Here is a 16975-nt window from a genome sequence, read left to right as displayed (position 1 = left end):
AGTGGCTTATATATGAGATGTATATGGTGAGCAAAATGCCTATATTGGCAAATTTAATGTCTACAACACAAAACCCCATTATGGACTGTAAATTATTAGTTTAATTTGTAGTCCTTGTTATGGGCCAAATGTCGATTCCTTAGGACTTCCAAATGGAAAAAAGCATGTCTATTTTGTTCATAGATGATGGGTCTTATTTTTCCCAAGCTTAACAGAAATATATTCACCAAAATAACTGGGTTGCCAAGAGAAAAAAATGTCTTTTGCTGGAATTGTATTTATTTTTGGGTATCATTTTATGATGAAACATTTTTTTTTTTTGAATCTTTTTTGTATTTTTTAATCAGTTGCAGAGCATTTTGCATGAATATAGAGTGGTGTTAATTGAAGGGGTCTGAGCATTGTTCAGCTGACGAATGGCTTCAACAGGGCCACCACAGTCTTTGAAGAGATCGGATTCCTCATTAACAAGAGTAGGAGACCAGCCGATTATTACCCCTCTAGGTGCTGGAAATGAAGTGGGCCGTTCCTGTGTCTACATGTCCTATAAAGGGAAAACCATATTGGTATACCATAATGCATTATTCTTTTATTTTGGTTGCTAGTTTTTATACTTTGTTTTCAACATTTTTTTTACTTTGTTTCTATTTTGTTCCTGTTCTATGACGATAGATTGACTGTGGAATTCATCGCGCATACTCAGGCATGGCTGCTTTGCCAAACTTTAATGAGATTGATCCTTCAACCATTGATGTCCTTTTGGTGACACAGTATGTTCTTTTTCCTCGTTGAATATTGTAATGTTATTTGTTTTTATAACTTAGTGATCTGCTGAATTGAGAAATGAAATTTAGAGAATATCATGGAATGAATTCTGTCCTGAATGGCCTTACTTAGAAAAAGTGACCAAACAACTATTGTTAAAGCAAATAAAGATTTGACTGGAACCAGCTGCAAGTACTCCATCCGTATCTTCTCTTATCAATATCTGGTTCTGTTAGGAGCACTGCAGATATATCTTTATAGGAATGAGACTACATCTACCACCCAAATTTGAAGCCATCATCTGAATATCTCCTGCTTCTCAATGGCTTCTTCATTTCATTTGCTAATATTTCTTTTTTCTCAAGGAATAAACCCTTGGGGATTCCTTCCTCATATGAAATAGCTTCCTAAAATTGAAATCTATCCCTGGGCTCTAGTCTGGCCTTGAGATTTTTTCGGCTTTGAGTAGACTTTCTTGAGCCCAACTTTACTCCAGTTGAAATTCTGACTGCATGGCTGATGAATGCTCGTAAAATGGTTGAAAGCACATCAATGGTCAGCGATCTACTACTATAAGCATTGTTATGAGAGTATTCCCAGTAGTTGTATTAGAGGGATCACTCTATACAAAGGCTGTTGGCCATTACAGGTTCCATTTCTGGGGTTCTGGAGGGATGAAGGGTTAATGGACCTACTCCTTTGCATCTCAGCATAAAGTGTCCATACACAAACTTGAACATGTACTTTTATACGTGAGAGCGTGAGAGGTTATAAATAATAAAATCTATCAGCTAAAATTCCGTCGGAAACACCCCAATCATTCACCTTCTTTGATTATGTTGAAGTTCCCATAGCTTTTCTCAGCATTGTTTTCTTCTCAGTAAATGGATTTATGGTAATCACATACTTATCTCCGAGCAGTGCTCTTAGTTGTGGTATGACCAACATATCTTCTTAACAATCATTTCATTTGATATCTTGCATGTCTGTCTTGTCAACGAACTTTTGTAGATCTTGAAACTTTTTGGTGGAACTTTCATCTTTAGTTTTTCTTTTTGGCTATCTACTCTACTTTCTCATGTGAAACTACCCCTGTTCTTTTAGATGTGCTCTCCACTTTATTGCAATGTAACGTGTTGCATTTCCTGTGCAGCTTTCACTTGGATCATGCTGCATCCCTTCCATATTTCCTGGAGAAGGTTGGCCATTTTACTTTGCATATGTTTTTAAATAGGCTAAAATATTTGAATTTGTTCATTAGACCACATTCAATGGGCAAGTTTTTATGACTCATGCAATGAAGGCTATCTATAAGTTGCTATTGTCTGATTATGTAAAAGTGAGCATAGTTTCAGTTGAAGATATGTTGTATGATGAACAAGACATTCTTCGCTCCATGGATAAAATTGAGGTGCGTTTATTTTTGTTTATAAATGTATGTTTCAATCTCCATTTTGTTAATTGTAATATTTCTCCTCAAGTCCAAACTGGTTTTGAAACTAATCTAAATGCATCCCTTTCCCTGGTTGGTGGTGAGGAACTTTGATTTGGCTTTTTTCATCTTTTATTTTTTGGTTTGAAAATTTTTGTCAATGTTATCTTTTTTAAGTTTTATTGTATTTAATATTTCTTATTATCCATAGGAATATAATAATGTTCTTCCACCAACTATATTCCATGGAAACTTGGATTTGGAACAATGGCCGGAACTTTCTATTTTTTTTTTCCTTAACTTCAAAAACCTCTTTACCCTCAAAGATCCTATGCGTTTTCTCCCACCAAAGGCACCGAGCTAAACAACAAGTATCAACTAGAAATAACTCCCAGTCATGGAAATCTTTTCATATTTCTCACCATCAAATACTCCAATGCTACTTATACTTTTAGTGTACTGTATTCACCATTTTACATTGGGGCATTTCTTACATATATTTATATACATATAGATTCTTATTTGCCTATCTCCGCATCCCCTCCCCCTCCACCCCACACCAAAAAAAAGGAAGAAAGAAATCCAATACTACTTGTTTTACTCTTTTATGTGGATTATTTTTGTCTTTCATCAAATGTCCTAATGTTGTTTGTTGCTCTCTATTATGCCTTGACAATCTTAGTATTGTTTTTATTTATAATTTTTTGTGAACTTGTTGCGTTCTCAGAACTCATATAATATCTTACCAAGAAAGTGTTCTTAGTTAAAAAGAGCATTAGGATTCTATAGTTCTTAATCAGTTGTCTAACACCCTAACTGAGAAGGTTTGTTAGGTATTATTGTTAAAATCTGGAGAAAATAAAAGAACTAAAACTTGCAGAAAATAAATATTTTGAGAGTACTGAGTTGGAGAAAGGCACACAATATTTCACCAATGAGAATGCCTATTTATAGGCTTACACCAAACTGAAAATGCTAAAAAATCTCAGCTACTATGACTACTTCTACTAACAGAAAAACTGAAAATTATGGAGCAAAACAGAGACTGAGTCTAACTAAGACATTTTCAAACTTCAAAGGCAAACTCTCATGAATTCTAACACTCCTTGAGATTTGCCTTGGACATACCAAGCTTCAACCTTAGGAACTCCAGCCTTGATTTAGGAAGTCCTTTAGTCATTATGTTAGCAAGTTGCACATCAGTTGAGCAATGATGCAGCTTGACAAGTGAATTCTTTTCAGCTTCCCTTATGGAGTGGAATTTTACATTTATGTGCTTGGTTCTGCCATGTTGGACAGGATTTTGAGCAATGGAAATGGCTGACTTATTGTCACAATAAAGCTCAATTGGTGAGCTTTGTTCCTGGCCTAAATCATCAAGCAATTTTCTCAACCATATTGCTTGATTTGCAGCAGTTGCTAAGGAGATATACTCAGCTTCTGTAGTTGATTGTGCCATTACTTCTTGCTTTCTTGAATTCCAGCATATGACACCTGAACCGATTGTAAATACATAACCTGAAGTGCTCTTCATTTCATCAACACTTCCTGCCCAATCACTATTAGCATAGCCATCTAGCTTAACTCCTCCTGTCTTTAAATACCAAATGCCAAGATTTGTTGTACCTTTAACATACTTTAGCACCCTCTTTGCAACTCCCATGTGAACATTGCTAGGTGAACTCATGAACCTTGAAAGAAAACTAGCTGGAAACATCAAGTCAGGTCTGGTTACTGTCAAGTATAGTAGGCTGCCCACCAAGCTTCTATATGCAGAGGGTTCCTCAAGTTTCTCACCATCATTCTTTGAAATTTTCTCATTTTATGCCAACAGAGTTGCTACTTCTTTGCATGATTCTAGCTTGAATTTCTTGAGAATATCCATAGCATATTTTCTCCGTGAAATGAAGATACCCCAACTGCATTGGTATATTTCCATTCCAAGGAAGTAGTTCATAATGCCAAGGTCAAACATCTCAAATACATCCTACATTTCCATTTTGAAATTAGCTAGCAATTTTACATTGCTTCCAGTCACTAGCATGTCATCAACATAAAGTGATACTACTAGTTGCAAACCATCATCATTTTGTTTCAAATACAAAGTAGCTTCATTTTCACTCCTCCTAAATCCAAGTTAGATCAGATGAGAATCAATTCTGCTATACCAGGCCCTTGGTGCTTGCTTCAAACCATAGAGAGCCTTATCTAGCTTGTACACTTTGTGTTCATGGCCAATAACCTCAAAGCCTTCTGGTTGTTGAACATAAATTTCTTCAAGAAGTATACCATTTAGAAAAGCTAACTTAACATCTAAATGGTACACTTTCCATCCCATTTGACCAGCAAGTGCAAGTAGCAGCCTTATAGTGTCATGTCAGGCTACTAGTGCAAATGTATCACCATAGTCCACTCTAGCAACTTGAGCAAAACCCTTCACAACCAATCTAGCCTTATGCCTGAAGATTGAACCATCTGAATTAAATTTGGTTCTGAAAACCCATTTTACACCAATTGCATTCTTAGCTTCAGGTAGTTCTGTCAACTTCCAAGTTCCATTTCTTTCAATAGCATCAATTTCAGCTTTTATGGCCTCAATCCATTCTAGAAATCTTGCAGCTTCTGTGTAATATGTAGGCTAAGCATGTACAAGATTGCACTTCTCATACACATCAGATAATGGCCTCATCTTAAGCACTGGTGTGTTTGAAGTTGCTTCAACATCAAGTGGACCTTCAATGATTGTACTTTCTATTGCTGGTTCAAGAATAGATGGAGTGGTTTGATCACATTTATGAACTTTCTTCAAGTCCCAATTCCAGTAGGAGTTTTCATCAAAGTGCACATCTCTACTTATCACAATTTTCATTCTACTCAAGCTATAAATTCTGTAACCTTTTGATTCTGCTGCATACCCAACAAAGACACTTTTCTCAGCTCTTTCATCAAGCTTGCCTCTCTTGATAGATGACACATGAAGATAACAAAATGAGCCAAAAACTTTCAGGTGCTTGACAGAAGGTTTTACACCAGACCATGCTCTATTGGTGTTTTGCTCTGAAAAGACTTAGTTGGTAGTCTGTTAAGCAAATATACTGAGGTGTTGACTGCTTCAGCCCATAGAAGCTTTTGCAGCTTCTTCTTGAATAGCATGCACCTTGCCATTTCCATCATGATTCTGTTCTTCCTCTCAGAGACTCCATTCTGCTGTGGTGAGTATGGAGCTGTCAGCTGGTGTACAATTCCAGCTTCTTGACAAAAAACATTGAACTCTTTTGAGGTATACTCACCTCCATTATCAGTTCTGAGCACCTTAATGTTCTGGCCATTTTGAGTTTCAACCATTTTCTTGAAGCTTTTGAACACAAAGAGCACTTGTGACTTGGTTTTTAGAAAATAAACCCAAGTCATTCTGTTGAAATCATCAATAAATAGTGCAAAATACACATTGTTGCTCAATGAGGTTGTGCTCATTGGTCCACAAATATCTAAATGAACTAATTCCAGCTTGTGAGTAGCTTTCTTGGACATATTTTGAGGGAATGACTGTCGATGTTGCTTCCTTAGCTCACAACTTTCACAAGTTTGAGCATTAATTATGATTTCAAGCATGTCTTCAACCATACCAGGTTCTTGCATGAACCTCAATGACTTCAAGTTGAAATGACCATATCTTTTGTGCCAAATAACACTCTCATCAATCTTGGCACTAAAGACATGACCTTCAACTAAATCAAGCTTCAAATAAAAGCTATTTCCATTCATTTTAATTTTTGCTATCTCTGTTCCATGCACATCAGTGATAAAACAAAAATTTTCTTTGAAAGAGACTGCATATCCATTTCTTAGCATTTGTGCAACACTACGAAGATTCTGATCTAAATCTGGAATGTAAAGAACATTAGTGACAATTTTTGTACCTCTCTTGGTGCTGATAGCAATTGTCCATTTTCTTTCAGCCTGCACAACTTTACCATTTCCCAACTTGACCTTTGGTTGAACTGATCTATCAATGGAGGTAAAAATTGACAGATGTTTGGTCATATGACTCGTGCAACCACTGTCAATGAGCCAAGTATTCAGTTCATGAGAACTGAGTGCTTGTGATGCCATAAATAAATGCTCATCATCATTTTTGTCTTCTTTAGTCACACTCGCATGTTGTTCTGGTTGCTGTTGAGATTGATTTTTCTTGGCTCTGCAATACTTCTCACTATGGCCAAGTTTATTGCAGAAATTACAATTAAAGAGAGGTTTACCTTTGTGCCAACAATCTTTCTCAACATGGTTGGTTCTTCTGCAATGAGAGCAAGGCGAAAATTTTCCTTTTCTTGAAGACCCTTCAGCTTTCCCTTTGTTGTTCTTAAAGAACTTCTTTCCTTGCAAGTTTCCAGAATTCTTTCCCTTGTGATTTGCTTGAAAAGCACCTTCAGTAGCTTCATTACCTCTCATTAAGACCCTTTGCTCCTGTGCATGAAGCTTGCTGGTTAACTCTACAATTGTGAGAGTTTGCAATTCACAAGACTCTTCAATTGTAGAAATCCTGGCTTCAAACTTTTGAGGCACTGAAACCATGATCTTTTCTACCATCTTTTGATCTGTAAATGCCTCACCAAGAAGCCGCATTTGGTTTACAACATCCATTAACCTGCAAGAATAATCTTTAACAGATTCATCGTCTTGCATCTTCATCAACTCAAACTCTTTTTTCAATGTGAGGAGTTTAACAGTTTTGACTCTTTCACTGCCCTCAAATTCACCTTGGAGCTTGCCCCATACCTATTTAGGTGTTTCCAAGTTCATGATTTTGGTGAAGATGTGGTCTGCAAGTCCTGAATGTAGGCAGGTGATGGCTTTGTCTTTCTTAAGTTTTTCTTCCTCATATGCTTTCATCTGAGCAACTGTAGGATTTACTCCCAATGGTGGTGGATCAGCTTCAGACATCACAACATTCCACAAACCTTGAGACCTTAAGTAAAATCTCATCTTGACAGCCCAAATGTGATAGTGTTCACCATTAAACATTGGAATTACAGAGGAAGTATTGCTAGAAGGAGACATGTTTGCACCACAATTGCTTGAAAGAATAGATCACTCAACCTCACTAGTGTTTGCACTCAACCTCACTGTGTTTAGTACTCAAAACACTCAAAAACTTTGCCTCACAGCCTATAAGAATATTGCTCTGATACCACTGTTAAAATCTGGAGAAAATAAAAGAACTAAAACTTGCAGAAAATAAATATTTTGAGAGTACTGAGTTAGAGAAAGGCACACAATATTTCACCAATGAGAATGCCTATTTATAGGCTTACAACCAAACTGAAAATGCTAAAAAATCTCAGCTACTATGACTACTTCTACTAACAGAAAAACTGAAAATTATGGAGCAAAACAGAGACTGAGTCTAACTAAGACATTTTCAAACTTCGAAGGCAAACTCTCATGAATCCTAACAATTATTATATGTCATGTTGAATGAAGCCTTTAGTGCCCTTGAGGCTTGGCTCAAGTGGTAAAGGGATGGTGAGGGTTTGTATTTTTTTTTTATTATATTTTTTAATGTTAGTTGTGAATCTCTGATAACTGGATGCATGTAAGGTAATATTATGGTTGTGCCTTTAATGTAACTATCCATTTTAAGGCATGGATTTGTCAACATAATTCAATTTGATTGGATTTTAACATGTAGATCCAAAGTATTAAAATTGCAATGTCAAGTTGCTTTGGTGTTTATTGGAGAGTATTTCTTTTCCGGTGTTTTGATAAGGTTTTGTAAAGTAAAGAAGGATTTTTCATCTTCCTCTTGTACTTCCATTTTTTAAGGCCTAAAAAGTTATGGTCACAATGTTAATAAAAATAAATAAAAAAAGAGTTATGGTCACAATGGACTACCGTTTTAGATCTCTATAACATCTGTGGACTTTCTGTACTTCACCTTCTATGAGAACAGACGGGTTTTGCCTTCAGTTCTTGACATAAGGAGATATTGGCAAATAAAACTAACATAGTAGGAATTAGTCTATTAAGATTTAAATGACTATACTGCTAATATTAATTCATGTTTTGTGTTCCACAACAACATTTTTTCTATTCTTCTGAATTTATTTTCAAAATTGTTAGATAACTAATCTAATAAAATATAAAACTTGTTCACTAAAAAAAGCAATATGGTGTGTGTGTATCTCATATGCCAAAATATTGGTTGCATATAATCCTGATCTATTGCAGAATGTTTGGCCATTTACAAAAATTGACTTAAGGTATGTAGTTTAATTTTATCATCTCATTTAATCTTCCTGTAACTGTAATTAAATCTCCCTTCTGCAGGTTATTGATTTCCATCAAACTTTAGAAGTAAATGGTATACAATTTTGGTGTTACACAACTGGCCATGTCCTTAGTGCTGCCATGTTTATGGTTGATATTGCTGGTGTCTGAATACTTTACACCGAAGACTATTCTCATGAATAAGATCGTTATCTCTGTGCTGTTGAGATCCCATGGTTCTCCCCTAATATTTGCATAATTGAATCCACTTATGGTGTCCAACTCCATCAGCTTCGGCATATGCGAGAAAAGCGCTTCATGAATGTCATCCACTCAACCATTTCTCAAGGGGGTCGTGTTTGAATCCCTGCATATGCTCTAGGTCGTGCCCAAGAACTCCTTATCCTTGATGAGTATTGGTTTAACCATCCTGAGCTCCATAACATCCCCATATATTGTGTTTCCCCTTTGTAAAAAGGTGTATGTCTATTTACCAGACATACATCAATTCCATGAATGAGAGGATTCGCAACCAATTTGAAAATTTGAATCCTTTTGACTTCAAGCCCATATCACATTTAAAGAGCATTGAAAATTTAAATGATGTAGGTCCATCAGTGGTGATGGCGAGTCCGAGTGGGTTGTCAAGACAACTGTTTGATATGTGGTGCTTTGATAAGAAAAATGCATGTGTTATACTTGGGTATGTCATGGAAGGGATATTGGCAAAAACCATCATCAATGAACCCAAGGAAGTTACTCTAATAAATGGTCTTACTGTTCCTCTCAACATGCAGGTCTATTACATTTCTTTCTCTACTCATGCAGATTTTGCACAGACAAGTACGTTCGTGAAGGAGCTCATGCCACCTAACATCATTCTTGTCCATGGAGAAGCTAATGAGATGGGGAGGCTCAAACAAAATCTTATTGATAGAGTTCAAGATCAAGGACTCACCTGACTCTCTAACTCCTTTATTGTTAGGACACTTGCCTGAAGGTTGTAACAACCAAATATTGTTAGAGTCAGCTAGGGTAGTTAGCAATGTTGTTCAAGTCAATAAGTTAAGTTATTAGGGTTAGCTAGATAAGTAGTTATTCTCATGTAACTGATACATCATATAAATTTTGTATGTAAAAACTAGTTTGATATAGATTTTCTTCTATTCTTCTTCATGTTTTTGCAAGTTTCTTCTTGGTATCAGAGTCATAACCTTACCCTAACCATGTCCTTCTTCAATCCATCCTTTGAATCACAAACTCCCACACAGATTACTTCACTCCCAAGAACGAGCTATTCTCTTCAAATGCTAAATCATGTCCTCTCTGTTAAACTAGACAAAAGCAATTACATCTTATGGTGAACCCAAATAGAGAATGTTATCTTCGCCAATGGCTTTGAAGACCATATTGAATGACTGAATATGTGCCCCACCAAGATGACAACCACAGGCACAATAAACCCAGAATTTGTTTCATGGAAAAGGTATGACCGTATGATCCTTTGGTTGGTTATATTCTTTCTCTTACCTTGAAATCATGGGGTAAATAGTTGGATACCAAACCTCTCATGAAGCTTGGACGGCTCTAGATAAGATATTTTCAGCCTCCTCCAAAGTAAGAGTAATGCAACTTTGGTTGGAGTTTCAAACAACTCGCAAAGGCGCAATGTCCATGATGGAGTATCTTCTCAAAGTGAAAACTATAGCTGATAATCTTGCAACTATTGGAGAACAGGTTTCAGAAAAAGACCAGGTGTTACAAGTATTGGGAGGACTTGGTGCTGATTACAATCCTATTGTTGCTTCTATTATTGCACGAGAAGATGACATATCCATCCACTTTATTCACAACATACTTCTCACACATGAATTGTAACGCCCAAGTTTTTCTTTTTAGGGGTAATTTATGAAATTATTAATAATAATTTAATTAATTAATTAATTAATTTAATAAAATGGAAGAGGGGTAAAAATATAATTTTACGAATAAATACCTTAGGTATAAATTAGAAATTCTGTTCTTCCTATTCTTTTCTGAATAGCGTTCATGTTCACAGAATTCCAGAGAATGTAAAGTTGAAGTCGGATTCCAGGATTTGAAGAACAAATCTCTATTGGTAAAATTCTAACCCCTATATTAATATTTTAGATTCATTAGTTAATTTCAAGCACATTAGATATTTTTTTGGAAAACCCAAATCTAGATTAGGGTTAGTTTATTTTTTTTAATTTGTTTTAATGTCAAAATAGTGAAAATTTAAGATTTTGATTTATTATTGGAATTTGGGAGATCTTAAGTTTTTTAGATGAAAAAAAAAATTCCTTGGAAGGTTTCGAGTTTAGGCTAGGGTTAATTTTTATTATAAAAAAAATAGTAAATAAATATATTGTTATTTGTAGTTGAAGGGATTATAAAATATTTTAAAAAAAAAACGTGTGTATTGGAAGATAGAAAAATGGTGAAAAAAAAACGCGTGTGCACTGGAAAATAGAAGAATGGTAGAAAAAAAAAAAAAAAGGTTGCATGCTTGTGGGAATGAAAGATAGAGGAAGGAGGAAAATAATAATATTATTAATAATAAAAGGCATGCATGTGGAGTGTGTGAGTGGGTGGATTTTTACATACTCTATTATTAGACTTTGATGGATACTTGGGTATGCAATATTTAATAGTAGCAGGTTTCTCTATTATTAGACTTTGATGGGTACTTGAGTACTGTATTATTTAATAATGGCAGGGCTTTGTGTTATTAGACTTTGATGGGTACTTGAGTACTGTATCATTTAATAATGGCAGGACTTCGTGTTATTAGACTTTGATGGGTACTATATTATTTAATAAAAGAAGATATGTATGGATGGTATTGGGGTGGTTAATATATATATATATATATATATATATATATATATTATATTAGCAATGATGGAGAGCTGTTGTGTATAGGTGTAGACCCCCTCCCGGGGAGGAGTTTTTGGGGATTTTCTATCATGATTATTCTTCTGACCACCCCGGGAATTAAGCTGATGGGGGGCGGCGAGATTGGACAGGGAACAGAGAGTAGGTATGAGCTTGTAGAGGAAGTTTTCGGAGAGGGGGACTGCTGGTTTTGCCCGAGGGGGGAGCAAAGGGAGAAAAAAAAAGAAAAAGAAAAAAAGAGAGAGAGGTCGTAGAGAAGAGAGAAAAAAGGGGAACTGGAAGGAAAGCACCTTGAAGGGCAGAGGTTCAGGTATCCTTCTTTTGATTACGTTCACTCCTCTTCATAGCATTATCTGAATATATATGTGATCCTATATGGGCGTTTGATAGTGTTTGCTGGGGTTTTCCGTTTATTTTTATAGAATCTGAGCTTGTTCATATCCATTCTATGTGTGTTTCCCCACCGATTTTGGCCCCTGTTTCGATGCTTTCATATGAGATTATTATCATTCATATTTTGATTTCATTTTTGAAACTCACCCACCCGCGCGCATAAGGACCATGTATGCGCACTCATCCTAGCTTCCATCCAACCCATTTGCTGCATATTTATTCAACCATTCAAACCCATTTCTCTCTTCGTGCCCACTGCTAGTAGCTTTCTTCACCATCACCCTTATTTACTTCATTCTTTCTAAACCCAATAGAACCCGCCATTCTCACTATCCATCTAGCCAAACCATTCTCATGCAAACCTATTTTTTAGTCTCATGCATGCAATCACCTTCAATGAGCCCATCACTCTCATTCTCCCCACGTCTTCGTACCCACCTTTGAACCTCACTTCTCTCTCTAAAAAAAATGCAAAACTGGATGAGGAAGTCGTGTAAGCTGAGTCGGGATGAATGCCAGCCGTGAAGGCTATCCAAGTGCTGGAGCTTCAAGTGATACATGCAGACGCCAGCCACGCGCAGCTCCCACGACGCCGGTGCCGGTGGCGCCGCCTTCATAGATGGCAAACCCCGCGTCCTCCAAGCTACTGCCGGCGCTCATGGCGAGGACCTCCCCGTCACTTCCGGCGTCGCGGGCGATCCTAGCTCCGGCGGCCATGGCACCCTTGCTGGGAGCTCCTTGTTGAAGACGATGCCCAGGTGGAGCATTCAGTCTTGATGGCTTATGTTGGACTTGGGCTTGATGGAGATGGAGCCCAAAGCTCTTTTAATGAATGGCCATTGGGTATGGGCTTGAGATGGAGCCCAGACCCATGTATATTGCTGAAGGGCCTCATGTTTTGTTCACCCATTTAAAATTGGCCCATTTGATTGTTTTCAACTTACATAATTTACCTCCTTAAAGCATAAATTTCTCAATAAATTTTCTCAACCCCAATTTCTAAACCCTACTTACAAAACTTGCATATTTAAATAATTCTCCTAAATTCCGCTTTTTAAATTTAATCCAGATTTCCGAAATTCCGATCTTTTATATGTATTTATCTTTATCACCTTATCCATTTATTTATGTATTTAAATTTAAAATTTACATTTTTAAATAATCCGCATTTTAAATTTAATCCAGATTTCGTTTTTCTTTTATATGTATTTATCTAATCGTTATCACCTTATCCATTTATTTATCTATTTAAATTTAAAATTTACATCTTTAAATAATTCTCCTAAATTCCACTCTTTTAAATTTAATCTAGTTTTTTTGAAATTCCGATTCTTTTTTTTTATTTATCTAATTGTTATCACTTTCTTTATTTATTTGTTTAAATTTAAAACTTACATTTTTTTAAATAATCCTCCTAATCCAGATCTTTAAATAACGCTTCAAAATTCCGATTTCTAAATTTAAAATGCCAAATTCTGAAATTTTAATTCTCACATTAATTTATTTAATCATCGTTATTTATTCATTTGCTCATTTAAAAAAAAAAAAATCAATCTTTAAAATAATCTTTCAAGATTCTAATTTCTAAATTTAAATTCCACTTTCCGAAATTTTAAATTCTCACATCAATTTATTTAAATCATCATTATTTTATTTATTTATTTGAAATTCTATCATCAAGCAATTCCTCAAAATCCCGATTTCCAAACTCAATTTCCTAATTTCCGGAATTCTAATTTCCATATGTATTTATTCAATCATTATTTTTGTTATTTATTTATTTATTTAAAATTCTATCATCAAGCAATTCCTCAAAATCCCGTTTTCCGAACTCAATTTCCTAATTGCTGGAATTCCAATTTCCATATTCATTTATTCAATCATTATTTTTGTTATTATTATTTTTATTGTTTATTTATTTATTTAAAATTCCATCATTAAGTAATTCTTCAAAATCCCGATTTCTAAATTCAATTTCTAATTTCCGGAATTCCAATTTCCATATTTATTTATTTAATCCTTATTATTTTCATTATTATTATTATTTCATTTGTTTATTCTAAAATTCAATTTTAAACAATTCATTAAAATTTCCAACTTCCGATTTTAATTTCTAATTCCGAAAATTCCGATATTCACATTAATCTATTTAATTATTATTATTTTAGTTATTTATTTTGAAATTCCATTTTAAACAATTCTTCAAAATTCCAATTTCTGAATTTAATTTCCGTTTTCCAAAATTCTAATTTCTTTCAAATTTAATATCCAAAATTCCAATTCTTAAATTTAATTCTCAAGACTCTAGTTTTCAAATAATTTTCGAGACTTCAATTTCCAAATAAATCTCAAAAATCCAATTTTCTCTCGAACAGTTTTAATTCCACTCCGATTTTTAAATAATGTTCTATTTCTTTTAATTTTTACACAAGCAAGAATGATGAAACTTCATAATTCCGAAATAATGGGATTCGTGAGATTAATTCGTGCAATATAAATCGGGCTTTGGTGGGGGCCCAACATATGTGATTTCCTTATGATTGATTGATTGTTTGTTTGATTTAATTGCCATGCACGATCGATTTTATTTTACTCTATGACATGCTCGAAATTATTCCTTAATTGTGCGCTAACCTCACTTCTTGATAGCGTTTTATGGATCACTGCCCAGGTACGCATCCACACCTGCTCGGGTCATTTTCTGTATGCATGTTTAGATTCCCACATGTGCATGATCACTCTGAGTATTCATTGATTCCCTCATCAATTGCCATTGATTGCTTCATTTTATTAGTAGAGACCCGACTTTAGGGACTTAGAGGGGTGCTACGGTCTTTACCGTACCTTCCCGATAAGTAACCTGACCCCCGGACCCGATCCGGTTTTTCACAGACCACCTTTTCCAAAGTAAGGAGTCACACTTAAGGTTTTTCTTTCTTATTTTGTTTACCCTTTTAAAAATAAAACAAAAATAAGTGGCGACTCCAAGTCAATTTTCCTAATCAATAAAATCATTTTTTAAAATAAAAATCAAGTTCGCCATCGAGTGGGAAACGCATGAGCCGAAATGCGGGGTCCACAATAGGCTATAATTTCAAAATAAGTTTTGATGAAAAAAAAAAACTTGAAAGTGAGAAAATATAATTTATAAATAAAAGAAAGTATAGTTTTTGGTATTATAATTAGATTAATGATAAATATTAAGTTAATAAGTAGCATAAAAATTTAATTAGTGAAATAAATTGTAATTTAATTAAATTATGTTGTGTCCCAAGAAATAAATTGAAAATAAAAATTAAGTTTTATATGAATTAGAAATTTATTAATTTTCTAAAATAGGAATAAATTAAATTATCTTTCATAATTAAAAACATTAATTTGAATACCTAAAATTTTAGGATTTGTCAAACTTATAATTTTAGATAAATAGTAATGATTATTTCTCTTATATTTTGTTAGGTGGAAAGTAGATTTTCAGGATTATTTTTCTCCCAAGTTTTCAAGGACTTTTTTGAGGTAAGAGAAATTAATGTAGTTATTATTATTTTTTTTAGAAACAAATTTTTATATACATCATTTGGAAACATTTTGAGTTATTATTCATTTTATGCATGGATCAAATATACTTTGCCTGAAAAGTATATTAGAACCTTATATTTTGTTTACAACAAATAAATGTGAAGATATTATATTTTGCAAATTTGAATAATTGAAATAAGTGTTTGACTTTGGTTTGTTTGGCCCTTGTCAACGGGATATAATAGTTAACTTATGACTTTTTGGCCCTTGTCAACGGGATATAATAATTGACCTTTACATTTTTGTGGTGGAAAATGTAATTGATTTGGACCCTAGCCTCTAGGGGTTTGGTTAGAGGTTACTAGTATAGTAGTGTTTGGTTCTGTCCACCTTAAAGGAACAATTTGAGGCTAGCCACCTATTTGAAAAGTCTCACCTAACTGGGCACCATTTGATGTTTGATGACTAGAGTAAATAAATAATCTGGATGTTTTGATTGAATTTGATATGAAAATGTTTGAATCAGAAATGAAAGTGTACAGTTAAAAGTTTTGAATGTATTGGTAAAATTGACTCAAAGGTTCATGAAAATAATTAGTTATAATATTTCCTATTTTGCAAGTGAACTTGAAATATTTGATCCATGGATTACATTAATGTTCCTTATTGGGCTTTGAGCTCATTCCCCTTGTTGATAATTTTTTCAGGTACCCTTAGTTTGGGCGAGGAGTGATGGCTAGGTCGAGAAATGGTCATCATTAGGATTTTTCTTAGGATGTTATTTTTGGACATTGTTAGCTTATAAGTTTATGTTCATTTGGATTATTTGGTTTTTGGAAGTTGATTACTACTCAAAAAATGCATTTTTATAAACTTAAACTTAATTGTACTAAGCACTTTTGAGTAGTAGTTAGACCTTTTTTTATCCCAATTGGCATATTAAGGACCTAGCAAATGTTACTAACCGATTTTTGGTAAGTTTTAGTGTTTTTGGTAGCTTTTCGATCACTAAAACAGGCCAAGATTGAGGGAGAGTTTTGTGCAAGCTATGGCAAGGCAAGTTGAAGATCAATCACATGAAGAATCCGAGCTTTGGAGCACTTCAAAACCCCTTGCCAAACTTGAAAAGGATTGGCAAAGCTATCAGTAGTAAGATGGAGGAAAACAGAGCATTTCACAAGGCAAAAACATTAATTTCGCAAGGTGTGCCAAAATTTGGCAAGGTGTGCCAAACTTTCGCAGGGTGTGCCAAAATTTCGCAGGGTATGCGAAAATCACTTTGTGCGCACCAACCTTCGAGATTTTTCTCCAGAATTGTAATTTTTCCTTTTTACTCCTTTTGTAATAGATAAAAGACATTAGGGTTTGTTTAAGAACTATAAATAGGGGTTGGAAAACCTCTCAAGGGGGGTTGGATGTTATGTTTTTAGATATTTTGTAAAGTTTGGGTTTAAAGGAAATATATGGGAGTTTCTCTACCTTTCCTTCTCATTTTCTCTTCAGATTCTCTCTAGCCAAACACCCTCTGAGGATGATTTCTCAGAGGATGAGTGGCTAAGTTTCACGTTTCTTGGAGTGATGGAAGCTAGGTAAAGGATCCAGAAGCAAAGGTGGGAGTTTTCCTTGCTTTAAATGAAGGTAGTTGTGTATCATTAATGGTTTGTATTTCAAGTTTCA

The 16975-nt window shown here is 34.6% G+C and overlaps 1 pseudogene; it reads left to right on the top strand.

Moving 5' to 3' along the window:
• Positions 1 to 257: 257 nt before the first annotated feature.
• Positions 258 to 9468, top strand: LOC100245644 (cleavage and polyadenylation specificity factor subunit 3-I-like; annotated as a pseudogene).
• The last annotated feature ends 7507 nt before the right edge of the window (positions 9469 to 16975 follow it).

Source organism: Vitis vinifera, chromosome 12, assembly GCF_030704535.1.
Source record: "Vitis vinifera cultivar Pinot Noir 40024 chromosome 12, ASM3070453v1".
In the NCBI taxonomy this organism is placed as follows: domain Eukaryota; kingdom Viridiplantae; phylum Streptophyta; class Magnoliopsida; order Vitales; family Vitaceae; genus Vitis; species Vitis vinifera.
The sequence above is the reverse complement of the archived record's forward strand: the minus strand, read 5'-3'. Positions and strand labels throughout refer to the sequence as shown.